The sequence below is a fragment of the Hemiscyllium ocellatum genome, chromosome 25, assembly GCF_020745735.1.
Source record: "Hemiscyllium ocellatum isolate sHemOce1 chromosome 25, sHemOce1.pat.X.cur, whole genome shotgun sequence".
Lineage (NCBI taxonomy): Eukaryota > Metazoa > Chordata > Chondrichthyes > Orectolobiformes > Hemiscylliidae > Hemiscyllium > Hemiscyllium ocellatum.
In genome coordinates, this window is record NC_083425.1 from 49,937,429 (window position 1) to 49,960,999 (window position 23,571).

A 23,571-nucleotide genomic window follows, 5' to 3' on the forward strand; every position below is an offset into this window, starting at 1 on the left:
CCTTCAGAAATAAGATAACAAGAGTCCAGAGACAGTATATTCCTGTTAGGGTGTAAGCAAAGGCTGGTAGGTGTAGGGAATGCTGGATGACAAAAGGAATTGAGGGTTTGGTTAAGAAAGAGAAGGAAGCATATGTAAAGTATAGACAGGATAGATCGAGTGAATCCTTAGAAGAGTATAAAGGCAGTAGGAGTATACTTAAGAGGGAAATCAGGAGGGCAAAAAGGGGACATGAGATAGCTTTGGCAAATAGGGTTAAGGAGAATCCAGTGGATTTTTATAAATACATTTAAGGACAAAAGGGTAACTAGGGAGAGAATAGGTTCCCTCAACCATCAGCAAGGCGGCCTTTGTGTGGAGCTGCAGGAGATGGGAGAGATACTAAATGAGCATTTTGCATCAGTAACTACTGTGGAAAAGGATTTGGAAGATATGGAATATAGAACACAGGACAATACAGAGCAGAACAGGTCCTTCGGCCTTGATGTAGCGCCGACCTGTGAACTATTCTCAGCTCGTCCCCTTACACTATCCCATCATCATCCATGTGCTTATCCTGAAAGGGGGGGGTGGGGGGGAAAAGAGAGAAAGAGAGAGAAACGAGACTCCAGAACTAGAGGACATAGGTTTAGGGTGAGAGGACAAGGATATAAAAAGGGTCCTAAGGGGCAACCTTTTCGCTCAGAGGATGGTATGTGTATGGAATGTGCTGCCAGAGGAAGTGGTGGAATCTAGTATAATTGCAACATCTAAAAGGCATCTGAAAGGGTATATGAATAGGAAGGGTTTGGAGAGGTATGAGCTGGGTATTGGCAGGTGGGACTAGACTGGATTGGTATATCTGGTCAGCATGGACGAGTTGGACCGAAGGGTCCGCTTCTGTGCTGTATATCTCTATTTGATCTGACTGAGGATCCTGCAGAAAATCATACAAGTTATGTGACATCTGTTGAGCAGCTGTAACTGCCTTCATGCCCCCATTCATGTCAAAAAAGATGCCAACTAAAGGAAAAGCCTATAAATCAAAAACACTTTGCAGGAAGTTAACACCCTCTCCTCTGCAGTTAAATGCTTTTCACCGGCATTAAGATTTGGGTGTGTGATATTTCAACAACACATTTCATTGCAGCATTCCTAAAACATGACAAATCTACTATAAGTTGAAACATTAGACCTCCGCTTTAATTGTAACAGCATCACAGCAGCAAACCAATTACATTTGGTGCCTAGAGAAAAACACACAAACCATTTTGTCTGAAATTTAACAAGGTGCTTTACTAAAAGACTTGGATGGGTGTGAAAAATAAAAGGACTCATATCCATTACAACAGAAACATCCTAACCAAGGTTTCAAACATTTTTTAAAAATGCCCAAATATATTTTCCAAAGTTCCAAATGCTCCTTCCAACAGATTGCGAACTAGTTTCTTTCCTCATCAAGGATCACTTGACTGGAGGATTAATTTCAGCCTCGGTCCAAATAGGAATAAAAAAATTGAATGCAGAAGGGCAGTGAAAGCAATTGTCCTTGCCATCAAGGCAGAATCTGACTGCATGTGACACCTAAAAGCCCAATCAAAATTGAAGTCAATGGGAATCAGGGAAAAATTCCACAGTGTAGTCATACCTGGCACAAAAGAAAATTGTTGTGGCTGCTGAAGGTCCAAATCTCAGCCTTAGCTCAGGGCTACAGGAGGTCCTCAGGGTCCTGAACCATCTTCAAGTGCTTCATCAATGATCTTTCCTTCATCATAAGGTCATGAAAGCACAATGTTCTGTACCAGCTGCACCTCCTCATATGCTGATACAGTCTGTGCCTGCATGCAGCAATAGCTGGATAACATTCAGGCCACTTCCAACAAGAAACAAACAATCTAATACTTGCTCCTCACCACTCAACAGCATTGTAGGTAACCTCCGCCTTTCGAAAATTCACTTTTATGAAAGACCTATGTTAGTACCTGTTTTTGCTAACCGAAGAGGATTTTTGTTTTTGCCTTTCCCATAATGCTTCTTCACTTTAAGTCTTTTCAGCTTACGAAAGATTTCATAGGAATGTTCTGCTTCCGGATAGTGGGGGATACCTGTACCATCCCAACCCACAACATCCTGCAGGTTACTATTGACCAGGAGTTGAACCAGACCATCCATGTAGATACTGTGGCTACAGAAACAGGTTAGAGACTGGAAGTTATATGATGAGTAACTCTCCTCTTGACCTCCCAAAGCCCATCCATCACATACAAGGAACAAGTCAGGTGTGTAATAGAATACTTTCCACTTGCCTAGATGAATGCAGCTCCAACAACATTCAAAAAGCTCATCACCAAAACAGCCTGCTTGATCAGCACTTCATTTCATCCTGGTCACCGCCGGCACACACCGGTACCATCTATACAATGCAATGTAATAACTCGTTAAGAGTTCTCTAGCAGCATTTTCCAAACTGATGTTCTGCTTTCTAGAAGGCGGCCGAGAGATGCATAGGAAAGCAACTACACGCTTTCCTCTAAATCACATGCCATCCTGACTTGGAATCACATCACAGTTCTTTTATCTGTGCTGGATCAAAATGCTAGAACTTACTAACAGCACATGTTGTATCTGTACCACATGGACTGCAGTGGTTTCTATAAGGTGGCTCACTTACACTTTTTCCAAGTACAATTAGGGATGAGCAATAAACATCAGCCATGCTCATATCCTATAAATGAATAAATAAACAGTTGCTTCAAATGTCACCAGTTTACATTTTTTTCTACAACCTATAACAAACAAAACAACAACAAATATGACAACTATCCTCTCGGAATTTACTGAAGGAAACACACATCAAAATAGGCCACTATTTTTCAATTTCGAGTCTGCTTTAGTCATAAATGAATAATGCCTTAGAACCATAACGCAGAATGTAAAAATTGCCCCATTTGATATGAATCAGATTTTTGGTACATTGATCCAAACCAATGACTTCATAATGCTCCCCCTCCCTCAATAATCCCACGTTTCAACGTTTTGTCCTTATTTCCCTTTAAAGATGCAATAGTCTCTGGTCTCAACTAGTCATTGATCCATAAAAGTGACAAGGAAAGAAGTGAGACTAGCTTCCAATAAATCAAGCTTGTATTTCAGGCTGACGGAGCTGCTGAAGAAAGGGATCCGGTGACATTGTGTTCACTGGCTGTAGAGAAGGCACACGATAAACAGAACACAAGCACCAATTGTACCTTGCCCTGTTTTGAGTGGACAGACTATTTAGACCACTCACAGGAGCAGCACATCTTTCTCTTACCTCTTTTAAGATTACTAAGGGTGTGAGGCATGCAGAGGTTTGGAAACAATATTATCTTGGCTATCAAGAACAGACCTCGAATTCAACATCCTTGATCAAGGGATGCAACCTAAAGGCCAACTCTTTTCACAGATGACTTGACATAATCATGGAAAGGAGAAGATCTTTTCTTTGTGTACCAGAGATTTTTAGCAGTAAGGAAATTAACATGAAATAGGGTTAAGGAGGTTAATGTCTCTGTGGTTCAACTACAGGCATTACGAAAAGATACAAATCTTCACAGTTTCATTTAAATGGAAAAGAAGGAGCAGATTTATGGACATAGTAATGTCAGCCTCATCGCGTTTTACATCAGAACTGTTCGATTTCTAGAATTAGTACAAACATGAAAATGCTTCCTCTCTTTCAATGTTGCAACATTAAATTATTCAATATATACTCAGTTTCTTTTTCACTGGAATCATGCTGATCATATGGAATAGGTTTATCATAAAATCCAGAGGAAACATGCTTCAAAAGGAGGGAAATATAAAAGATAGCTTGAAGGCTGAAGAATCAGCTAAAGTATTGATGAAAGGGTCTAATGGATGAGACGTGACTGCTAAATTCCAGAACTCATCCATTTTACAATATCTTACTCAGGAAATACTTCCCTTTAGATTAGAAAAACAGCATCGTTAAAGTTCGAAAGAGAATGAAATTACTATTAGTCTTTTTGCATAATCTAATTTCATTAATTCTCTTCCATTTATCTTCCTTATATTTAGAAAATGCAATACTTATGATAGATTATCTATGAATGATTCAACAAGGTTACATTTATTGATGGAAAACAAGCAATTAGGTTGTACCAGGATACCTTGAAAACAGCGGAGATTAGTACCCAATTTCAGTTATTTTGTACTGATACCCTCACCACATGAGTACACAGGGATTATAAGAAATCAGTTCAGAAAACGATATTTTCCGTTCCTTTCAAAGCTTCACTGATTAATCATTTAAGCATCTCCATTTTACTTTTACTCTACCCAATTTTTCTGCACCAACCTCCTTAATTATGACATTAACTGAATTCTTGATTATCGTGACCAACTCTCTGCCTCCTTCTTGGTGTCTACTCGGGCTCACACTTCCATACCTCTTATCAGATATTGGCAAATGGACAGAATAAATGACATAGCAAGGATTGCTGATTTCCCATAGTACTATTCAGTGCACTCTGGTCACTTGAGGATACTGCTTTCAACTCTGAGGATACCTTAAGATGGAATTTCATTCCTTAAACATCCACGCTCAGGTTAATTTCTGGTTTTAGTCATGTGACGATGCTGCTCCTTTAACAAGGTTATGTGGTCCTCTTTTTTTTTCCCAAAAGTGTCATAAAAGGCAGAGTTGCTGATAGGTCTGGCTTGGATGAGTTTTAGGGCCAATTTGATTACATCCAACAGATACTACCTCAGGAAAAAGGCTTTCAAGTTTTAAAAAAAACACGTACACTGAAAGGGGAGTGGCCAGTTCTTCCAGTTCAGCTTCTCTTTGGTTTGGTCTAGTCTGGCTGTTCAGAGAAAGCAGTCAGTTTTGAGGCTGGTCAAAGAAACAACTACATAGAAGGTATTCCTTGCTGAACCTCTCCTGTAAGACCTGCATTTGATTTTACCTTTTGTGCCAAGGGATGCTTATGGGGAATGTTGCAGGAATTTGGAATAGCATCATTAAGTTCAGATAATCTGTCTGAAAATCCAACAGATTAGGTTATTCTACATTTGATTTGCTTTTATTTGTTTCATTCGGTAATCTTGCAACTAAATTCTGTTTTGTTTAAACCTAAGTGGTTGTGCCAGCTGCATAATTCTTGGAATATCCATTTTACACCTGCTTAAAACAATGAGCAATGTTAGGGCCCAGGCTACTTCCTTGAAATGTTCTGAGGGGGTCTAGCCTGGTCCATAATAGTCATTATACCTTAATGTCATGGCAGTCCAGTCAACCCATCTGCATTTGAACCATCGCAACAAACCAGAGTGGCTACTGGATGTCAAGGACTATCTATTCGTTCATGAATCCCCTACATAACCCACCAACACAAAATAAAAGTAATGTTGACACAGAAAATGTGACTGAGCAGACTTTAAACAATTTCACTACCATTTTGCATTGGAGGACAGTCAGACTGCAATTCAAGTGAAAGTAACCCTTATTCCCCATTCAACACACCTTACCTTCCTTGATACAAGTGCCACGGTAACACAAAATAACCCCAGTTTCTCTTTTTAAATTCTTCTTAAACACCTCTCCCTTCCATTACTACCTCCAAAAAAAATGCAAAGGGCTCATGAAATTCTTTGCAATTTCATTACAATCCCAAACCGCTGCTTTTGTGTCTTGCCTCCCATGAAGTTAAACAAATTTTTTATAATAGACTCACTGCCCTAGCCCAGAACTCTTATCTCTGTTGCTTCGTTCGTATCTCCCTTCATGCCCTTTGTAATTTAATTTGTCCATGAGATACACCACTGATACTCTGATTCTAAACTGGTGCTCACCCAACATTCTCTTGGGTTAATAACATAAAACAAAGAACTACAGGTGCTGGAGATCTGAAACAGAAACAAAGTGCTGGTGAAACTCAACAGGTCTGGTAGAATTGGTGGGAAGACTGCAGAATTAATTGTTTCAAAACCAAGTGACTCTTCATCAGAACAGATTCTCTCTTAGGACTCATGTTAGCCAATATTACAAAGCTTATTTGTATTCAGGTATGGTCTCTTTCTCCTTTCAACTTGGCATTATCACCACTCTGCTCAAAAATTCAATACTTGACCCAACTATCCTTGCAAACCACTCTCCAAATCTTCCCCTACAAAGTCCTTTAACCTGTTGCTATCTCCCAAAGCTGTTCAATCTCTCAATTTTGAATATATATATCCAGTTTCCTCTCAAACATCTTTTTTAGAAGGACACTAGTCCCAGCATATCTATCCACATAACTGAAGGCTTTCATTCCCAGAACAATTCTCATGAATCTTTTCTGCAATCTCTCCAATGCCTTCAGATCCTTCCTAAAGTGCGGTACACAGAATTGGATACAATAATCCAGTCGAGTCCCCACCGGTGTTTGATTGAATTTCACCATAACTTCCTTAAATTTAGTACTGTCCACTTGTATATGTAAAATACAAAACTCCATATTAGCAGCTTTTTCATCCTACCACCTAACCTTTAACAATTTATGCAATTATATCCCTAGGCCCTCTATTCCTGGACAGCCGTAAAATTATACCCTTCCCTTTGAGCTGCTCTCCTTACACTTTCTACAGAAATTTATCACTTTGTACATTCCTCCATGCCTGCCAATTCTAGTCTGTCTACATTCTCTTGAAACCTATCACTGTCCACCTTACTTATCATCAGAATCCTTCTAAACCTTACATCATCTTCAAATGAGTGTGCGCACAAGTTTAGGTAATTAGTAATGAGTAAAACATCTAGCCTTGGAAACACCCCACTAAATACCTCCTCCAGCCCTCAAAAATAAACTATTCTATCCACGATGAAAGCAAAATACTGCATATATTGAAAATCTGGAATAAAAATAACTTCTGGAAATACTAAAAAGTCTAATAGCATCTGCATATTGTGAGAAGAGAGAGTGAGGAAAGAGGGACAGTACGTGTTAACAATTCAGGTTGAAACCCCTCATGAAAACTGTAAAATATTTATTTTATTTCTCTCCACAAATGCTGCTTTATCCACTGACTATTGCCAGCATTTGATTTTATAACTGTTCACAAATGTTCTGTTTTGCTGTCAATTAGCCACCTTTTTATCCACGCTGCCACTGACGCTTTCATTTAACAGGATTCAATTTTGCTGACAAACAGATGTTGTGCAGCATTTTATCACAAATCTTTTGGAAGTCAATGTATTCCACATTAATTGTATTTATCTTCATCAATCATCCCTAGTAGCTCATCAAAAAAACTAGTTAGTCAAATTAGTTAAACATAATTTGCAATCAATTCATTTGTCCAGTCATTGTTGATTTTTTCATTCCCACCATAAACATTAATGTAGTTACTGGAGATTTCCATATCCTTTTTTTGAATAAGGATGTAACATTTGCAATTTTCCAGTCTTCCAGCACTAGCCCCAAGATGATTTGAAGGTCCGTACTACTGCATCTGCAATTTTCCTCAGTAATCTCAGATACATCTCATCTGCCTCTGAGAAGTTGGGTAGAGTAATTGTAGACTGGAAGGCAGGACGTTAGAATTTGGTTTCTGTAAAATGGGGAAAGTATTGCATGGTTCCTTTAAAAATTGGTGCTTTCTCTGTGCTTAGATAGTAAAATGGATTTGTGAGCAGACGCTCGAGTTTGCAAGGATACAGAGAGTCTGAACTGAAACATTTGTATTGAAATGCCATACAGTTACAGGCTAAGCATCAGTTTTTAAACCAAGTCAACAGACCAATCTTATTGTAAGAAATATTGACATGTCATCAAGGAAGGGGCAGTTGGACAAAGACCCCAGAGCAAGCCGCCATCCACCACAGCTAACAGCCCTTAGTTCTCAAGACTGGTTCTCACAGTCATCTATTTATTAGGGAAAGCATCACCTAAATAACAACAGTCCCAATGACAGAGGAGTTCCTGACAGAAGAAACAACAGAGAAGGCATTCTGACCAAAGAAACAACGGAAAAAGGGACAGAACATTCTAGAAGACATGTAACCTGCTATAATTTCTATTTTTGTTATATTAATGGGACTTATATTTATTGGAACAGCACGCCATTAGAATCTTGTTTTATTCAGGAATAGTTGTTAGAAAGGATTTATTCGATTTGTTAATAGTTTAGATAATTTGTTCACTGTTAGATAAATAAAAATTAGTACTTGTTGATTCTGGAGTGAGTGTCAGGGATTTATTTTATTTAACCACTAGAAGTTGCTAAAAAGCTGGTTATTCCACTTTTCACACTTTCGATAGATAACAGGGTGAGATGCTCTTTGGGGGTTTTGGTTTTAGTTCTTAGCATAACTAAGTAAAATCTGTATTTCTAATATCTCTTAATCATAAAATTTTCATCCATACCATTTCACAGCTATCTCACCTTCCACTTGGTAGTGGTTAGCTTTTTGTAAAGTTTTAAGGTTTCCACAATTTTTGTATGGGGAGTTATGTTTTGTAGGATGATGGAAAAATTGACACTTTTAAAAATAAATAACAGATCATGAAATGTCAGTTTTCTTTTTAAGCAAAGCATTTCTTGGATATTTAAACTTAATTCTCATTTGTATCACCAATTTGACATCTGTTATAATGCACAGTCTCCTCAGTAAATGATTAGCATGCCCGTTATCCAATTGCTGCATGCATCATTCCACCCTGTAAAGGGAACTGTACCAATAATGCAACATTTTTAAATGTTGTGGCAGTCATGAAAACAGTTGAGAGTGTGGTGCTAGAAAAGCACAGCAGGTCAGACAGCAGAGGAGCAGGTGAAAAAAAAAATACAACGACGTTTTAGGCATAAGCCCTTCATGATGAAGAGCTTATGCCCGAAATGTCGATTCTCCTGGTCCTCGGATGTTGCCTGACCTGATGTGCTTTATCAGCACTGAACACTCGACTCTGATCTTCAGCATCTGCAGTCCTCACTTTTCCCAGTAATAAATACTACTTGTTTTTATATAGTTTGTATTTATAAAATGAGATAATTGATGCATTAGTTTTGAGCTTTATAAAAATCCCAACAGATTGAAAATAGCAAAAATTTAATTATGCAAATAGGGAAGACAGAAAGTAGGAAGTTACAGTCCAGTTAACATGACATTGTCATAGAGAAAATATTACAAGCTGCTTTTAAAGGCGTTAGAGCAAGACACTTGGATTAGTTCAAGTGAATTAGGCAGAGTCAGAGTCAACATGTCTTTGTGGACGGGAAGTCATTTTTGACCAATTCTTTAGACTTAAGATCGTAAGGCGTAGGAACAAAAGTGGGCATTCAATGTGATCACAGTTGATCTGTGAATCTTCAACTCCACTTTCCTGCCTTTTCCCTTACTGATTAAAAATCTGTCTACCTCAGCCTTACTTAACCCAGTCTCGACAACTCTCCACAATAGAGAATTCCACAGATTTATTACTCCAAGAGAAGAAACTCTTCATCTGTCTTAAATGTATGATGGGTATTCGGAGATTATGCCCTTTGGTTTTCAACTCTCCCACAAGAGGAATCAACCTTACCGCATGTACCTTGTCAAACCCCCTAAGAATCCGATATGTATTATTACAAGTGTCACTCATTTTTCTACATTCCAATGAGTACAGGACTTCTCTTCATAAGACAATCCCTCCATATCTGGTATCAGACAATGAAGCTTCTCTGGACTACCTCCAACGCCTGTACATCTTTCCTTAAATGGGGGCCCCCGAAGCCATTCACAGTATTCCAGCTGCAGTCTAAGTAATGCCTGATACAGTTTTAGTAAACTTTTCTATGTTCATGACCCATTCCCTTTGAAATCAAGGCTAACAATCCTTTGCTTTCCCCTGTATCTGCTGAACTTGGATACTAATTATTTGAGATTCATGGATTAGAAGCCCCAATTCTCTCTTTTTCATAGTTTTCTGCAGCCTTCCTCTATTTAATTAATATTCAGATCTTCTATTCTTCCTGCATAACTTCAAAATTTCACACATTATATTCAAGCAGCCAGATTTTTGCCCACTTGCTTAATCTGCTACAGTCATCTGCAAATTCTGTCAGCTCAACATTTGTCCTCCCTATTTTTGTGTCATCCCCAAAATTGGCAACAATACTTCTTTGAGACAGTAACACATGCTGTGGATGAAGGGGAAACTGATAGATGTTCTGTACTTAGATTGAGATGGCATTTGATAAAGTGCCACAAAGATCACTGCAGAAAAGAAAAGCTCATGGTGTAGGGGGAATAACAGATTAGAGGACAGAAGATGGCTGGCCTACAGGAAGCAGACAGTAGGTGTGAGTGAGTTGTGTTTGGTTGGCAATATGTAACAAGTAATGCATCAATGCGATTGATGCTGGGACTTCAACTGTTTACACTTTGTATAAATTACTCGGATGAAACGGCAGAAAGCGAGAACGGCAAATTTGTTAATGAAACAAATCGGAAAGTAAAGTAAACCGAGGACCTAAGAAGGCTACCAAATGATATAGCTATGTTAAGTGTCTGCACAAATGTTGTGGCCAATGGAAAAGAAAAGTCAAATTATGAAATTTTCTTTTTTAGTAACGCAGAAAAAAAAATTAACAATAAAAGAGATTGCACAGCTGAGATATAGAGGAATGTATGTCCTTGTCCACAACACTAGGTTCAGTTAATATGCAGGTACAGCAAGTATTTATTGCAAGTGGAAGTGATCATAAAAGTAGAGAGGCTATACTTCGATTATACAGTGTACTGGTGAGACCACATCTGGAGTGCTGTTTACTCCAGTAGGTCTTATTGAAGAAAATGTGCAAATACTTCGAAAGCAATTCAGAGAAGGTTTAGCAGACTATTACATGGAACAAATAGCAACTTAACTGAAACAGAAGATTTTGAGGGTACCTCACAGATTGAATGTTGAGAGGATCTTTTCTGAATGAAACCTGTGCAAGAGGCTACAGTTGAAAAATCAAAGGTCACCCATTTAAAACAGAGGTGAGGTGAAATGTCTCACATACAGTCATGAGTCTTTAGAAATCTCATCCTGAACCTGTGTTGGAAGTAGAATCTTTGAATATTTTTATGGGGTAGGTAGACTTTTGTTAAACAAGGCGGTGAAAGGTTATCAGGGTTAGACAGGAATGCAGATTTGAGCTTACAATGAGATGAGCCATGAGCTTATGAATGGCGAAGCAGGCTCGAGACACTGAATGGCCTACTCCTGCTCTGTGCTTGTATGTTTGACATAATTAAGAAACACCCCAAGAAGCTTTATTGGAGTGTTATGAAGTACTCTTCAACACCAAGATATACAAGGAATGATCAAATTACTTTGATCAAAAGCTTTAACAATAAGGCATGTTTAATAACTGGCAGTGTACAAAGTGCAAGATGCAAACGTGAGATTTACAGCATAGGTGGTGATGAGAGAGAATGATTCTCTTGTGGTGCAGTCACAGTTTCCCTATCTGAGCCAGGAGACTCAGGTTCAAGTCCCACCTGCTCCAGAGATGTGTCATAACATCGCTGGCGAATATTTGAAAGCATGAGGTGAAGCTCTGAACTTATGAAGGAATTGTGATTAACAGAGATTAATAGTTAGTGAGTTATAGAGGTATTGAACAGTTTGCAAGACAAGACATCCATTTGGTGGGAACTAGTATTTGAAGGTGCATTGTGAACTTCTTGCAATGCCACATCCAAGTTATTAATATTAGACTCATAATATTATTGCCCACTAATCTATCTGGTCTCAATGCATGAGTGTTTCCCTATAGGGGCTCCAGGTCCTCTGCAGACAGAAATCTCTTACAGTCAGAATCCTACAGCACGGAGACAGGCCCTTTGGCCTATACTGACCAAAATGTCTGTCCACATTAACCCTATTTCCCTGCATTTGCCCCATATCCTTCTAATCCTTTCTTATCCATGTATTTGTCAAATGCCTTTTAAATGTTGTTAATGTACCCACCTCAACCACTTCTGCTATGCGTACCACCTTCTGTATTAAAAAAAGTTGCCCCTCAGGTTCCCTTTTATTCTTTGCCTTCCAACCTTAAACTAATACCCTCTCTTCCTCGAGTCCCCAACCTTGGGAAAAAGACTGAGTGCATTCACCCTATCCATGCCGCTTCAAGGTCTTATAAGCTTCTCTTAAGATCTCCCCCTTAGTCTCCTCTGATCCAAAGAAAAAAAGTCCTAGCTTGTCCAACCTCTCCCTATAACTCAGGCCATTGAGTCTTGGCAACATCCTTGTAAGTTTCTTCTGCACTCTATCCAGTTTAATAACATTTGTCCTTTATCAAGGTGACCAAAACTGAACAAAATACTGCAAGTGTGGCCTCACCAATACCCTGTACAACTCCAACATAACTTCCCAACTTCTATACTCAGTGTTTAAAAAGCCTTCTTCACTGTCCTGTCTACCTGTGATTTCACTTTCAGAGAACTATGAACCTGAACTCTAAGATCCCTCTGTTCCACTACACTCTTAAGGCTGCACCATTCATCATGAAACTACTGCCTTGGTGCGACTTTCCAAAATGCAGGACCTCACACTTATCTATATTAAACTCCATTTGCCATTTCTTGGTCACTTCCCGAGCTGATCAAGGTCCTGCTGCAATTTTTGATAACCTTCTCCACTATCCATGATACTGTCTATTTTAGTTTCTGGATTAGTGGTGCTGGAAGAGCACAGCAGTTCAGGCAGCATCCAAGGAGCAGCGAAATCGATGTTTCGGGCAAAAGCCCTTCATCAGGAATAAAGACAGAGAGCCTGAAGCATGAAGAGATAAGCTAGAGGAGGGTGGGGTGGGGAGAGTACAATAGGTGAGTGGGGGAGAGGATGAAGGTGATAGGTCGGGGTGGGTGGGTGGAGTGGATAGGTGGAAAAGGAGATAGGCAGGTAGGACAAGTCATGGGGACAGTGCTGAGCTGGAAGTTTGGAACTAGTGTGAGGTGGGGGAAGGGAAAAATGAGGAAACGGATGAAGCCCTGGGGTTGAAGTGTTTCGAGGTGGAAGATGAGCGTTCTTCCTCCAGGCATCTGGTGATGAGGGAGCGGCGGTGAAGGAGGCCCAGGACCTCCATGTCTCGGCAGAGTGGGAAGAGGAGTTGAAATGTTGGGCCACGGGGCGGTGTGGTTGATTGGTGCAGGTGTCCTGGAGATGTTCCCTAAAGCACTCTGCTAGTAGGCGCCCAGTCTCCCTAATGTAGAGGAGAGCGCATCTGGAGCAACGGATACAATAAATGATATTAGTGGATGTGCAGGTAGAACTTTGGATGTGGAAGACTCTTTTAGGGCCTTGGATACAGGTGAGGGAGGAGGTGTGGGCGCAGGTTTCACAGTTCCTGTGGTGGCAGGGGAAGGTGCCAGGGTGGGAGGGTCCAGTTGTAGGGGGGCGTGGAACTGACCAGGTAGTCACGGAGGGAACGGTCTTTGCGGAAGGCGGAAAGGGGTGGGGAGGGAAATATATCCCTGGTGGTGGGGTCTTTTTGGAGGTGGCGGAAATGTCGGCGGATGATTTGGTTTATGCGAAGGTTGATAGGGTGGAAGGTGAGCACCGGGGCGTTCTGTCCTTGTTACGGTTGGAGGGGTGGGGTTGGAGGGTGGAGGTGCGGGATGTGGACGAGATGCGTTGGAGAGCATCTTTAACCACGTGGGAAGGGAAATTCCGCAAAAACCATTCTCTCCGTGACTACCTGGACAGGTCCATGTACCCCTACAACCCACCTTCCCATCCTGGCACCTTCCCCTACCACCGCAGGAACTGTAAAACCTGTGCCCACACCTCTATCCAAGGCCCAAAAGGAGCCTTCCACATCCAAAGTTTTACCTGCACATCCACTAATATCATTTATTGTATCCATTGCTCCCGATGCAGTCTCCTCTACATTGGTTTAGGGAACATTGCCGGGACACCCGCACCAATCAACCACACCACCCCATGGCCCAACATTTCAACTCCCCCTCCCACTCTGCCGAGGACATGGAGGTCCTGGGCCTCCTTCACCGCCGCTCCCTCACCACCAGACGCCTGGAGGAAGAACGCCTCATTTTCCACCTCGGAACACTTCAACCCCAGGGCATCAATGTGTACTTCAACAGTTTCCTCATTTCCCCTTCCTCCACCTCACCCTATTCCAAACTTCCAGCTCAGCACTGTCCCCATAACATGTCCGGACTTGTCCTACCTGCCTATCTCCTTTTCCACCTATCCACTTCACCCTTTCCTCCCTGACCTATCACCTTCATCCCCTCCCCCACTCACCTATTGTACTCTATGCTACTTTCTCCCCATCCCCCTCTAGCATCTCTCTCCACACTTCAGGCTGTCTGCATTTATTCCTGATGAAGGGCTTTTGCCCGAAACGTCGATTTCGCTGCTCCTTGAATGGTGCCTGAACTGCTGTGCTCTTCCAGCACCACTAATCCAGAATCTGGTTTCCAGCATCTGCAGTCATTGTTTTTACCTCTGTCTATTTTAGTGTCATTTGCAAACTTAATCATGCCTTGTACATTCTCATCCAAATCATTGATATAGATAACAAACAATAATGGGCCAGGATCAACCCCTGGGGCACTCCACTAGTCAGAGGCCTCCAGTCTGGCAAGCATCATTCCAACATTACCCTCTGCTTCCTACCATCAAGCCAATTGTGTATCCAATTTGCTACTTCACCCCAGATTCCACGCGATCAAACCTTCCAGAGCAGCCTACCACATGGAACCTTATCAAAGCCTTTACTGAAATCCATATAGACTATGAGTGAGGTGCAGGAAAAGCACAGCCAGTCAGGCAGTATCTGGGAGGAGCAGGGCAGTCAATGTTTCAAGCATAAGCTTTTCATTGGGAATGAGGCTTGTGGCCGAAGGGGGCTAAGAGCTCCAGCATCTGCAGTCCTCATTTTCTCCACATTGACTATGTCTACCACTCTGTCCTTGTCAACGCTCCTGGTCGCTTCAAACAAATTTGTGAGGCATGATCTCCCACTCAAAGCCATGCTGACTACTTAAATCAAACCCTGTCTTTCTAAATGCATATATATCTTATCTCTCAATCTTCTCAAGCAACTTACCCACCACAGGTGTTAAGCTTTCTGGTCTACGGTTCCTAGGGGGCACTAGATAGCCTTGGCTGAGAAGATTAGAGTGAATCAAAGAGGTTCTTCAAGTATATTAAAAAAAGGAGAAAAAATAACCAGAGAGAGAACAGGGCCTCTCAAGGACCAAAATGGATGTGTCTGCGTTGAACCACAGGAGATGGATAAGGTTCTCCTTAGTGTTTACTGTGGAGAAAGACACGGAGACTTGGGAAAGTTAGTGGTGATAGCTTGGGGACAGTCCACATCACAGTAGAGGTAGTGTTGGATGTATTAGAATGTATGAAGGTGGATAAGTCTGGTCCTGACCAAATTTCTCCAAGAACGCTGCAAGAGACTTCTCTTTGCTGCACTTCTTGAATAATGATACATTTGCTATCCTCCTGTTTGCCGGGACCTCATTTGTGGCTAACGAAGATGCAAAAGTATCAGCCATGGCCCCTGCAATTGTTTTGTCTAGTTTCTTGCACTTGGGCTTATAAGTGAGAAGTGAATAGTGTGCGTATGCCCTGGTCCAATTATCCTCCACGTCAATAATACAATTGAAGTGAACTGCTCGGAGCTATTTGAAATGAAGTCAGGCATGAAGGAACTTGCTATTCAACCTGATAACTGAAAAGAATTTACATATTTGGGTGGGGACTACAGAACTGGTAAACAGTGGAATACCAACCACGTAGTGTTAGGTAAGGGGTAATGTAGGGGTATGGGTGGGTTTCGCTTCGGCGGGTCGGTGTGGACTTGTTGGGCCGAAGGGCCTGTTTCCACACTGTAAATCTAATCTAATCTAATCTAAAAATAAAAACTCAAGTTAACAAGGCTGAAAAAGACAAAATCAAATCACATAGCACTAACTGGGTGATCCATATTGGGTTTTAAAAAGATTGTAAGTTAAGCAGATGGGAAAACTGTGCACTAATACCTTTCCACCATGAAAAACATCAAGTGGAGGAAGTTTTCCATTACAAGACCTCGTCAGCATAAGGCAGTTGGAAGCTTTGGTACAACGTGAGATAGATGCAGAGTAAAGTCTGTTGTATTCCCTACAAGCGCATCTTAAACAAAAGTATTAAAACCAAATACTAAAACAATTGAGCAATTCCTCATGTTCCATTTTAGTTTTTAAGCAGGGAGAAATCAAAGCATTATGCTTAGGCAGACTCTTGTCAAATTACTCTGAACCCGTGCTTGTCAAGAACAAAGCTCACAGGAAACCCAAATAGGTTGATTACTTTGCTTAACTGGAGTGAGAAATGGGAAGAATCCCTTGTCAGTCTAGCTCTATGCATTTAAATGAAAATGTAATTTTGTTTAATGAAGTCTGAGTTGTTAAAATCTGAGGAACCAGGAAAAATACAGAGTACACAGTGTGCCTGTTATACAACAACAGAAGCTGGAGTTCAGATAAACACACCAGAGGAGAACAAAGAAGCGATTTCACAAGAGACTAATGAATGAATGCTAAAACAGCAGGAGACAGCAGTCAGCAGGGTGATACTAAGTCTGATACCAAGACTCTTATGTTCATTAACAATATTTAGTCTCAAAATCTAAAGCAAACTTGCTCAGCAAATGTTTTTGTTTCCCAACCACATGATGTACTTGAAGTACTGTACAAGTTCAAAATTCATTACAGTAGTTTGATGTTCCAACACACCATGCCAAGAACTGATCTTTTAAAATGCAGCTTTGAACCCACAATTCCTAATGCAGAGTCCTGTGAATTGTCCACGATAGACACTCAACAAAATCCAGGATTCTCCCAAGGAAGGCAAGCCTAACACAGAGCAAAAATGGAAAGACGAAAATCAGAAAACAATTATTTATTACCAAAAATATCTTTGACAGAGGTCTATGGCAGATTAAATCCCCAGTCAAAAAGGAGAATTGCATATGCTAAATGAAGTGAGAAAAAAATTACTTTAAATCTTCCCAAAGATACATGTAACCATTCTCTAAGCTAGGGCAAGGTTAAAGCAGTTTCAGGTAGCTTAAATTTTCTTTTAAATCAATTACTCTCTCAATGATGCAGCTCGCGTCAGGCTCTGAACGTCAATGCTAGGGCTGACCAAATGGAAATAAGGTCATCCCCTTGGAGTGCAGCCACATGGGTGTCAAAGTATTTGATCTTCAGATACATTTTGCAATGTGAAACAAAAGCATACTTTTGCCTAAAAAGTACGTCCAGAAACACCAAGCTATTTCAGTCAGTGATCTTCCAAAATATTTATTTAAACTACAAAACTATTTAATATAACTGTACAGTGCATGTGTTTAAAAAAATGTTGCAGCAATTCCAGGAAATAGCTCAGACAAGACACAAGACATCTGAAGACCTGCCACAGCAAGCTGTCAGAAGTCAATAGTTAATGCTGCTGATGGCTGATAGCACTGCATACAACATGTTTTGCTGAGCTGTCTTGACTGCATGAGACAAATTGGATAAAAATTACATGTGATTAAAGATGTAACAACTCAATGCACTCAGGTTGGGCTCTTTTGTCTCCACTGATTTCATGTTATAGCTCCTTTCTACATATTTATCTTTAAATTCTGCATTTGGTACAAAAAGCTTTCAGAGACCGAACTGATTATACAATTTTTGCAACAGAGATGGTTAATAATCCAAATCTTTAATTGTTGGGAAGAATTACTGTAGATGAAGATATGCATGCCCAAGTTAAATAGCCTATCAGAATAGCAAACCTCATGCAGGATTTGAAGATGAATTACTTTTCCTATCTCAGTGTAGCAGACATGTGGACTGAACCAGAAGCTAAAGCAGATGATTCTTGATTAGTATGTTAGGAAAATAAAAATGGTGAACTTATCTATTTAGGAATGGGATTGAGCATTAGGAGAGTGCTATCAAATCCTGGGTTGTTGGAATAAGGGAGTCATTACGACATGGGAGGGAACTGGCCAATGACTAAACACTGGATGAAATTTGAGGCAGATGCTTTAAAGTACTAATCAACTTATTAGAGAGAAACACGACACCAATGACATTTTAACATTGAGCAGATTGAAAAGACTATGAACAAGTATCAATAGTCTAAGTATGAATAAGTCTACATAGTGTCACACAGCTGACTTGCAAGAAAAAGTTATAGCTCAGGGAATAAAAGGAACAGTAATGTCATCGGTATATAATTGGCTGAGTTACAGGAAGCAAAGCAGTGGTCAATGGATATTTTTTTCATGCTAGAGGAATGTTTGTAGCCGAGGCCCACATAGGTCAGTATTGGTTTCCTTGATATATTGTAATTAACTTGATCTTGGCATGAAGAGGACAATTTCAAAGTTTGTACATTAAAAAAAAATACAAAAGCATTGGAAACTGATAATGGTGCAGAACTCCGAAAGGACAGACAAGTTGATGGAGTTATCAGGTAGGTATAAGGTGATATTCAATGCAGAGAAGTGAAAAGTGTGGCATTTTGGTCAGAGGATGGACAAACGAAATGGGGCCACAATATGTAAGTAGGTGCGAGTGAAGGAACTGGGTGTTTTTGTGCATAAATCACAGAAGGTGGTGGGACAGGTGGAGAAAGCAGTCAATAAAGCATAAAGTATTCTGGGCTTTGTTGATAGGGGCACAGAGTATAAAAACTAGGACATAATGCTGAACTTATAGAAGCCACTGTTAACTTCAGCTAAAATAGCTTGTACAATTCTGGGCAGCAGACAGTAGGATGGATGTGAATGCATTGGAGAGAGTGTAGAAGAGACTTACAAATATGGTTCCAAAAGTGAAATTGGAGTGATTGAGACTGTTCTCCTTGGAGAGAAGACAACTAGGGAGAGATCTGATGGAGGTTTTCAAAAATCATGAGGGGTCTAGATAGGGAAGAACTGTTGCAAATGAAGCAAATGTGATGTGACAAAGTTGCCAGCGCTTAGGAAGTCCCACCTCAAAAAGGAATTACTCTCTTCACGTCAAAGGCGCCTCAGGGAAACAACCAGTAGGAATGAAGGGCTAAAATGCTTCTGTTCCAACTCCAGTAACCAGATCTAGCTACGTTCACTGTGATGTCATTCAAGTGATTTTACTCTTCATTTTAAGTTCTAGCCACTGGTTAGATGAGAATTATTAGCTGCATATCTGGAAAAGTAGTAAATTAAAACCTGCAATTGCAAAGGAAACAGTACCTCAAGGCACTTAACATAAAATTTATAAAGCTGCTAATTTATACATTTCATTGAAATAGAAAGTGAAACCAACTTGGCAAAACAAGTCAGTTTGTGGAGTGACCATTTTCCTAAAATAAAAGTCTCTACATATGACATAACCCATTTGCTGCAGTCAGTATATTCATGTTAAATTTTGCAATGCATAAAATTTGTTAATGTCAATGCATTTATATGTAGGAGAGCACACATGCATCATTTCTCAGCAAGTTTATTTGGGACAGTGTAAATATCGCATTAATACAAGGCACAAGGAACCCAGAGTAAAAATTATATGGCAGAAGGAGACTGTAATTGACAAAGTGAAAATGCTTCATTATCAGAGCAGCTGAAAAGCAAACACTTCTAAAACCATACAGGCAGAAACTGCAGGCAGCAAAATAAAAGGGAGTGGCAAAGAATGAGAGAAATCTACTGAGGCCAAATCAAGCAGCAGGGATGATAAATTATGAAGGGCGTGGCTCACCACACACCAGAACAAACATTCAGCTCAGTGGGTGTATTTCCACCTCCAAGTCAGAAGCTATTAAGCTTCCTAGTTCCTGGCTCTGAATTCTGATTTAACAGTATTCTCTCTTCCAGAGGGATATTTGCAATGGGTAAGTACTCTCTGTTGCTTTGTCACCGTTTCAGACATAGGAGCCCCCTAATAGACCTCTTGCTGTTTAGCACCAATCATTCAACGAACTGATCATGACCATAACAGAAGCATTCAGATAGTATACTATTAAACAGTCAGTTGATCAGCCTGAAGGACCACCCTTTACATCACATCACATTATGCACCAAGCGAAGAAAATAAAGATATAAAAACACCACACATGGAAAAAAAATCAGTATGAACCGATATAAAAGAGGATATCCAAAGGAAGGCAAGAGAAACAGCATTTGGAAGGTATGTTATAGCTACAGGAACAAAACACACAGGATGGAATTTTAAAGAGATTTCAACAATACAGGCTAAAGCAAGATTTGTTTTAAAATTGGATAAGTGCAGCGAGGTCCTTCTTGATATCAGATGCATCTTTCTTCATCTTTTATACTTTTGCTGAGTGGCAAGGTGAATTTAATCAAAGGGTAGCAGCGAAGTATCAATTAATGGACATTGAGCTTGTTACACACTTTATTCATGGCACAATTCACCTCATTAACATTCAGCTTCTCATTTTACCAACTGTATCAATCATGCGAGATGTCAAGAAATCTTGTCATGGAAATGAGAGCAGTTAGCTAACAGCTTAGGCAATAACATATTTTGGCCAAAGAACTTCCATATTGGGTACCAGGCACTAATATCAGAGCACACTCCAGGGTACCAAACACATGCATCCAATGTCTATGCACATTGGCATCTGACATACTAACCTCTTAAAAACCCTCATGGCATATATTCAAGCTACTTACAAGATGCTCTTGTACTTCAACATTGCACCAGCAGATATAATTGTAATGCTGCAAGGCAATTTGCATTCGGGAGCATGCATCCAGTTCATGGACTGGACCAAGCTGTCTATCAAGAATGCAGTCATAGCATTCGCTCTCTGGGAATACATTGATGCTCTCATTCTTGCACTGCCGTCGGCTTTCAGTCACCTTGGCCAGAGTTACTGGACTCATGACATCTGTCTTGAGTTTGTCCTTTAACGCAAAGTAGGAAGCTTGTCATTGTTGCCCACAGACTTCAGTCAACAGTCATTGATTTCGCTCAGGAGGTGCCTGCATTGATTCGAGGGCAACAGGGGGGCTCAGTGGCAGTGGTTAGCACTTCTGCCTCACAGTGCCAGAGACCCGGGTTTAATTCCCACCTCTGTGTGGAGTTTGTACATTCTCCACGTCTGCGTGGGTTTCCTCCAGGTGCTCCGGTTTCCTCCCACAGTCCAAAAATGTGCAGGTTAGATGAATTGGTCATGCTAAATTGCCCATAGTGTTAGGTGAAGGGGTAAGTGTAGGGGGATGGGTGTGGGTGGGTTGCTCTTTGGAGGGTCGGTGTGGACTTGTTGGGCTGATGGGCCTGATTCCACACTGTAAACAATCTAATCTAATCTAATCTGATCTGATCTGATCTGATACCAGACTAGAGGCCTGGACAACTGTCAACCAGCCACTTGGGAGTCAAAAACTGGATTGTCTCCACATTAGAGCGGTAAGGAGATTAATTGAGCAACCCAGTGACTCTTTCTGTCCCCTTATAGGCTGTTGTCCTTCTGGAATGAGAGAATAGGCAGCACAGAAGAAATCCAAGGCTAGTGAACCAGGGATTTGGCTGGGGAGGATCATGTGCAGGAAGATATTGCAACCAATAGTGAGCATGGTACAGTATGAACCTTGGTGGGAGATGGACATAGTACCAGAGAATGAGCAAGTTAGGAATACTGTAGAAACGTTTATGCAACTTATGTCGGTGGGGTGGAGAAGGATTAACCTTCTTGTTACAATGCTGGGCAATCGTCCAGAAAGCAGAGACTACACTAACCCAGTTGGTAAATTCTGACCAGGGGGGCTTAATCTGGTCTCAAGCCCCCCTGTGGAATAAGAGGAAGGTCTCCATCTGCACTAATCCACCCAGCAGGACCTCCAGGACCCAATCCACAAAGCAAGTGACAAATTTTCCCCACCTGCCATGCACAGGGCAAGTGCCAGGAACTTTGCAGGGCTGCTCTACTGACAATGCAGGTGCGAGTGCCTAACAAACTTTAAAAGCAGACACAGAAGCAAGAAACACCAGTCTTTCAGTAGATATCCAGAGATTTTACAAAAATGCGAAGCAAGATTGGGATAAAACAGGATGCGAGGGATACCACAGTATGGGGTACATAACTAAAGAGGTGAATTTGTAATATGTGGCAAGATTCCCTCAAAGTTCGTTGCAACACACACTTAGCGATTATCCTAATGAGTAATAACTAAGAGCCTGGATTAACTATCCTTTTCACGTACGAGTCACAGAACTTAAGTAATAGAGAGTGAGATTTCTATGAAATTCAAGTCCTCAGACGAAAAATAGGCAATTCAATAATCCAAATTAAAGTTGGGGATAAGGCACAGGTCTTTAAAGAGATAAAAACTAAACATTTCAGTGCTTCTAAAAATTATATAACCCAACCCCTAGACAGCTGAAAATTCATTCCAGTAATTCCATACTGGAAACAATCATGATGTAGTGGCTGTGTTTAATGACAATGACATAGAAGTAAATACATCAAGCTTCATCACAACAACCTGATGGAACTGTTAAAGTCAGTGTCCCTTTTTTTTAAAAATCAAAAAGGAACAAAGGTAATAACTCTAACCAAATTTCAACTCTAATTAAAAGCAAATATTCTAACAAAATCTTGAAATAAGATTTTTAACATAATGTCACTTTTAAACTAAAAACAATATTGTACAAATATACACATGATGCATGTTAAGCTCTGTCCTAAAGTGAGAATTCTACATGCACCTCCTGGACAATAATCTGGTCTTTAAATAAGCATTAACCTTTGCATATTTCAGTAGTTCCCAGACACTATCCATTTCATACTTCAAAGAAGCTCATTTTAAGTTAATATGTCAGAAGTTTTAAACAGTCAGCAACAGTAGATTGAAACAGGAAGGGACAAATTAGTCAAGGAGTATTGGGCAGGATGCAGAAGTAAGAATCAGTCAGCCTGCTCTGTGTATTTCCTTGCTGCAATCAGCTGGACACAGGGCACAATGTGGAAGAAAGCATTGAAGGTTAATTGCTAATGTAGTGGGTCAAAAGTATTTGGACTTTCAGAGTTGGGAAATGTGAGAAATAGAATATTAAACAAACTTACGAAGTCTTTCCTATATACCATATAGCTAGAGATCAGGCGGTAAGGAACTGGAAACATGCTGCTACAACCTCTTTGCATCAGAACAGGAAAAGAGATCTCAAGTAGGAAGTTCCCTGCCCCAAACAAAAACCACGATTTCTCTAAAAAAACTCCATACCAACAGTACAGTGCAAGGCAACATATATTGGTCAATCTTAGTTGCACAAGTGAAACTTAGGTTCATCTTCATTTTCTTGTCAAATTGTAGAAAACACCATGTGTATAGTTGGTGCCTTGCAGAACATCACGTTCAAACTTTTTAAACAATTAAGAAAAATTGGACAAAAACATTCTACAATCCAGAATCACTCAATGCTTCAACCAGAACTAATTTCATGAATTGTCTTAATTTCAGTTGCTCTGCTTTAATTACTCATTGTCAAGTGGATGCAAAAGGAAGTTACATCAAATGTTCCACTTCATTCTTGTCATTGAGTATTTGGAAATT

The 23,571-nt window shown here is 40.3% G+C and overlaps 1 protein-coding gene across 4 annotated transcripts in view; it reads right to left on the bottom strand.

Annotated features, from left to right (window-relative positions):
• The window catches only part of LOC132827671 (uncharacterized), a 54,883-nt gene that overhangs the window by 24,526 nt on the left and 6,786 nt on the right, over positions 1–23,571 (bottom strand). The gene's annotated exons all lie outside the window — the stretch shown is intronic.